The 6254-nt window shown below is 36.3% G+C and overlaps 1 pseudogene; it reads left to right on the top strand.

Annotated features, from left to right (window-relative positions):
- The first annotated feature begins 3904 nt into the window (after positions 1-3904).
- LOC101977372 (peptidyl-prolyl cis-trans isomerase H-like) lies at positions 3905-4501 on the top strand (annotated as a pseudogene).
- Positions 4502-6254: the final 1753 nt, after the last annotated feature.

The raw sequence follows: 6254 nt of genomic DNA, 5'->3' as shown, positions 1-6254 counted from the left end.
TTTTTAAACAATGAGCAATATTGTTGTAAACAAGTGTCTCATCCCTATAATTTTTTAAATACTTAGAAGAAAAGTGGCATTAAGTCTTCCAAAATGGAAATGTTTGGTTCATAGTGAAATAGATATGAGTTAAACTTCTTTCAGATAAGGATTGTTACCTTCTACTTCCTTTTTTATTTTTTACTGACTTATTCTGTACCTAATAAGACATTATACAAGCTGGGTGTGGTGGTGCATGCCTGTAATCCCAGCAATTTGGGAGGCTGAGACAGGAGGATTGCAAGTTTGAGACCAGTCTCGGCAACTAGCAAGACCCTGTCTCAAAATTTAAAAAAATAAAAAAGTGATGGGGATGTAGCTCAGTAGTAGAGTATCCCTCGGTTCAATCTGCAGTACAAAAAAAAAATCATCTATTCATTGTGCTCTATATGTGTAATAAGAATTACAATGCATTCTGCTGTCATATATAAATAAAAATTAATTGATTTTTTAAAAAATTTAAAAAAGACTTGATACAAGTGACTAGGAAATATCTGCCAAAATCCACTAATATGAATTCAGAGTAAAAGAAAAAATAATCAATTTCTATTTCCACAAACTTCTGTGTACATGGACTGTTCTAGGCTTCAAAGGATAAAAATCTCTATTTATTTCTTGAAATAAAAATTCATCCAATTGAAATGGGCAGGAAAAGAGTCAGCACTTTTCCAATGAAAGTGTTTCTACTATACCCAAATATCATGTTCTTCTCCATGAAAGGAAATAATTGAAATATCAAGATAGGTTTCACTGATAAAATTACCATAACTATTTCAAATAAATTTCAGGAAACAAGAAAAAAATCATCTTACTGAATAGAAACACACAACCATAAAACAATATTTCTATTAGAACCAAAATCTATCTACAGGTATACCACAGAGTTTCCAGCTTAGCTATTTCCAATAATCAAAATTATTCATCTTTTTTGTTCAAATAAAATTGTCTCCAGGGTCGGGCTGGGGTTGAGTGCTTGCCTTGCTCGTGTGAGGCCTTGGGTTCGGTCCTCAGCACCACATAAAAAATAAATAAACATTGGGCTGGGGTTGTGGCTCAAGCGGTAACACGCTGGCCTGGCATGCGCGGGTTCTGTGTTCAATCCTCAGCACCACATAAAAATAAAATAAAGATGTTGTGTCCACCAAAAACTAAAAAATAAATATTAAAAAATTCTCTCTTTCTCTCTCTCTCTCTTTAAAAAATGAATGAATGAATGAATGAATAATTAAATAAATAAATAATAAAAGATATTGTGTCTATCTACAACTAAAAAAAATTTAAATTAAACTTAAATTGTCTCCAGTATAATTTACTGAATAGTCCAACATTATTACATAAAGCAGAAGAACATTTCAGTAAGTGTTCAATTTATTAAGAAAGCTGTTTCATTAATAAAAACATATTTTTTCAAGAAACAGAAGCAATTTCATCATACATGCTTCACTGTGCAATTTGATCTCTAATCACTTAAACACAATCTTCAATCTAAATGGATTTAGATTTAACTATGATTACAAAATTATGCCTTGCACATTTACAGACATATAAAATCTTGCTTACGAGAAAATAAACTTAAGAGCAAAGAAAACGCTTGCTCACTCACCGTCTTCATCATCACAGCCATTGTAAACTTCACTCCGACTTCAGGCAGCAAATTTGATTCTGAAATTCCACCCACCACTATGATCACATAAACTTCAGTTTGTGGAAATGACAAACAGAATCTGTAGAAAATGCTGTAGAAAAAAAATTACTCAACAAATCTGCTTCACCTAGAAAGGAGGAATTCAAATGTGAACTAAGTAAAAAGGTTTTAATTGCATTTAAACCAGAGGGATGATTTTGCTGTTAGCAGGAACTTGTGACTAAGGTTACCTGGTGAGAAAATGATTAACACTCCTGTTGTCATCTCTGTGTGCTCTCCAGCAAAACAAGACGCTCTGAGGAGCCTTATCAACTCTGGAAATGCCTGTTGTAAACTCCCTGTCCCTGTCCCACTGAGCTGGCATTTAGCTGAGTGAATTCAACTTTGGAGTCAGGTTATTATAAATAAAAATGTATTGAGGACTTCTGCAAATTTCATTAGTGGTCATATTTTCTAAACTATTATTCTAAAAGGTTTTATTCTTGCCTTTCATTTCTATGTTCCACATTAAAAGACAGATGATCACTTTGACCCTTTTTCTTAAAATTCCAAAGGTTTATAAGTAACATTAGCAGGTTCTCTTTGTTCCTGCAACCTTGTTTGTCTTCTCAACTATGCTCATTTCCAAAACTTGAGTACCCTTTTGAACTGTTGGTTCTTAATCCTCTGGAGATCAGAGGTATGAAAAAGAAAATGTGAGAGAGCTAATTAATAGGCACAAACAAGTTGGAGGCCTAGAAAGTCATCAAAGGATTATTATTTTTTCTTTACATGGTTAGCATGCCTGTAATCCCAGCAGCCTAGGAGGCTGAAGCAGGAAGACTGCAAGTTCAAAGTCAGCTTCGGCCACTTAGTGAGGCCCTAAGGAACTTAGTGAGACCCTGTTTCTAAATAAAATATTTAAAAAGGGCTGAATGTCGCTCAGTGGTTAAGTGCCCCAGGCTTCAATCCTCAGTACCAGAAACAAAACAAACTACATTACCAGTTCTTCATAAATACTTCTAGAAGAAAGGAAATCATATACTCACTCAGATAGGAGATAGGCAGAGATGTGTTTAGATTATCACCTATGCAGGATCTTATGAAGAGGAGCCCAAGGTGACATTCATTACAAGCACACGACTTCTTTTAGGCCATCACTGAAACTCTACCTTACAGGGCAAAGTAGATTGTGTATTTCCTGCCAAATGTCCAATGACAGTCAAAACTGGGTCTCAAATACAGTGCTGTATAAAGAGTTTAAGAGCTAGTTTTCCGTTGTGTTTATTATGCTATAAACTTCACTTTCCTGATAGCCTTTAGATTGCTGATTTAAGAGTAGATTGGTGACTCAGAGTTCTTATCATCCTTCCTGAAGTATTTTCCCAAAATGACAAGTTAGTTCTAAGAACTCAGAGACGTCCTCCCCCCTCAATATCACCCCTCCCCACCAAGGAAAGCAAGATTTAACTATTTTCAGGGAGGCAAGTTTTATCAGTGCCGAAAACCTATTCTAAATAAATTCCTTTACTTCCTCTCTTTTCACACAAATATTGCTTTTGTCTCTGAAATATAATAGGTGCCCTGAATGAGCTTCAAATATTTAATGTAGTGCCTGAACTGGCAGGTACCCTATAGGAAGAACTGCTACTCCCTTGGTTCCTTTTATTGGACTACAACAATTAACTAGAAACACACACACACACACACAAGCATGTTCAAGCTTGAAATCACCCTTTTTGTTTATAAAAGTGCCTGGTACATCATATACAATGAATAATCATTTACCATTATTATTCAGTTGCCCAAAAAGTTGATGTCCACAAATTTATGGAAATAGCACAAAAAAAATATTCCAAAACTAGAGTTCTTAATCTAGACTCTTTATTTTATTTTATTTTATTTTTTTTTGGTACTGTGGGTTGAACTCAGGGATGCTCTGTCACTGAGCTATATCTCTAGACTTTCTTATTTTTTATTTTGAGACGGGGTCTTAGAAAGTTGTTGAGGCTAGCTTCAAGCTTACAATCTTCCTTCCTTAGCTTCCCCAGTCACTGGGATTACAAGTGTGCACCACTGTGCCCAATTAATTCTTAACCCAGATTTTAACAAGAACAAGAGTTATTTAAATATCCTAGAATTGTATGTAAAATAACTACATATTTTTCTGGGGAAACTGCTGTTAGGGTTTAAAGGTCCTTAACTGAATGGGTCAGTGTCATAGAAGGACAGCTACCATCCATGGCGGTGGCAAATTCTAGCCTGTCAACCCTGTGATATTCTTTGATGTCAGCATTGGCAGCCGTGAAGATTGAGCTGTTTGCAGACGTTGTACCTAAGATGGCTAAGAACGTTAGATGATTCTGCACAGGAGAATTCAGCAGCGTCCATTTGGCTCCAGGGTATCCTAAACTGGAAAAAAAAAAGATTACTTGTCTTCAATCCAAGTCTCTTTCTTTCTGATTATAGAAAAGATGGGGTGCCAATAGGATAGATACAAAGGAGAAACTTCCTAAATGATTTCATGATTCAAGGTGGAAATTTTGTTAATAGAGATAGTACCAGAGTCACCAGCATTTACCAGGTACCATTTACAGATGAAAATTTTAAACCGAGATTCTTAGCCCCAGGCTTTCTTTCCCAAACAGTGGTCTCTGTACAAATGGCTGTCAGTCTTTTATCACCTGCTTTAAGTGTGAATGGCTGTATGGGAAGCATGTAGTATTTGGAAAAATCACTGATAGATTTGTTGTGATGAGAAAGATTGAAAATGTTCCCACAGGCCCCAACAATAAGCCCAAGCTGCGAGAAGCTGTACTCCAGACCAAGACTGAATGAGACCTAAGGAAAAATTGGGAAAATAGTCCATTGAAAACCCACGTACCTTTCACCTAGATTCACCACTGATCAGCATTTTGTTTTATCATTTTGCCTTGATATTTGTTTTTGCTTGCCCTCTTTCCTCCCTTCCTATTCCATTCCCTCTCCTCTTTCTAGCCCTCCCTTCCTTCCTTTCTGCCTCCTTCCTTTCTTTCTCTTCTTTCCCATTTTAAAATTGCAGACTTCTTGATCCTACATAATCACAAAAATATTATATAATATCTAATACATATTCAAATTCCCCAGTTGTCCCCAAAGAAACATGTATAGCTTTAAAACAAAACAATAAGGCCCTAGCCAGGTGTGGTGGCATGCAGAGTCCCAGCTAATTCAGGAAGCTGAGGCAGGAGGATCGCTTGAGCCCATGTATTCTAGACCATTCTGGGCAACATAATGAGATCTCATCTCAAATAAAGAAAGTAATTAAAATATTTGGTCAAGTTTCCCAGATTTAATCTGGGAAATTAAATGTTTAATCTCATTTTGAAAATTTTCATACTAAATAGATAAAGTAAAAGCCCCTTTAATGAGTAAAGAAAGTGTGGTACATATACACAATGGAATATTACTCAGCCACAGAGAATGAATAAAATTATGGCATTCGCCAGTAAATGGATGGAACTGGAGACTGAATCCGAGCAGGGGATTTCTGACTAGAAGAACAAATGCTTCTCCACCTGTCTCCAGTTCTCTCTCTCATGTCTCTTCCCACACACTAATCTATCTAATCCTTGCCAAACTTCTGTGGATATTTTTCCCTTCATTGTGTATTCCTTCTCTTTCAAAATTACTTTTTTCAATCCAATGTTAAGATCCTACTTTGCCATTCAGCCTCAATATTATGAGTTCTTATCATGTTATCCTAATAGATATCTCTTGTTCTTCTCTAATATTTTTCGCTCCCAAATAAAATTTCCTTTGGACACACTTCCCTAGCATCCTTGCTCTGAACCATAAACTTCAATAATAGTATATCATAGAGTTTTAGACTGGGGATTTTCAAATCTTGATGTGTACACAAATTACATGTACATCTTCCTAAGAGGCAGACTGGGATTCAGCAGATCTAAGGTGAAGCTTGAGAGTCTGAATTTCTGTTTTCCAGGTGGTGTTGATGCTGCTCTCAAGTAGCTGGGATTATAATAGGTGTGCACCACCACTCCTGGCAAGACCAGAATATTAGTGATCTTTTTTTAAGGTGTGAGGGGAATGGTTGGAAAGATGCACAAAGTTAAGCATCTGGAGGGCTGATTACATTCTATATCTTGGTCTGGTTTTGCTTACACAAGTGTGTTCACTGTGTTAAGAGTCCGTTGAATTATACACTCATGATCTGTGCAATTTGGGGTATATTATATTTCAATTAAAACATTTCCTTTTAAAAACGAGAACGTTGTCTTAAGCCTAGGAAACACTAAGCACAATTGAGGATTGATAGGATGACTGAAATTTTATAAAACTAATGTTCAGATTATCAGCCCTCCCATTGTTGTACACCTGGAATGCAATCTGGAGAGGGCTTTCCCATCTAAACTGGAGCTTAGAAGCTTCTCTGGGAACTCTGACTAACTGGAAGAAAAGACCTAGGGGCTCCCCAAAATAAGCCCTCCCCAGTCCACCACATAAAGAAGACCACAGTAGACAAGCCTCACAAATGAACAGAGCACTAATTAGCCTGTTAGTATACAAACTTCAAATATGAGCAAATAGC

This window comes from Ictidomys tridecemlineatus, chromosome 4, assembly GCF_052094955.1.
Source record: "Ictidomys tridecemlineatus isolate mIctTri1 chromosome 4, mIctTri1.hap1, whole genome shotgun sequence".
Lineage (NCBI taxonomy): Eukaryota > Metazoa > Chordata > Mammalia > Rodentia > Sciuridae > Ictidomys > Ictidomys tridecemlineatus.
This window is presented reverse-complemented; position numbering and strand designations above follow the sequence as displayed.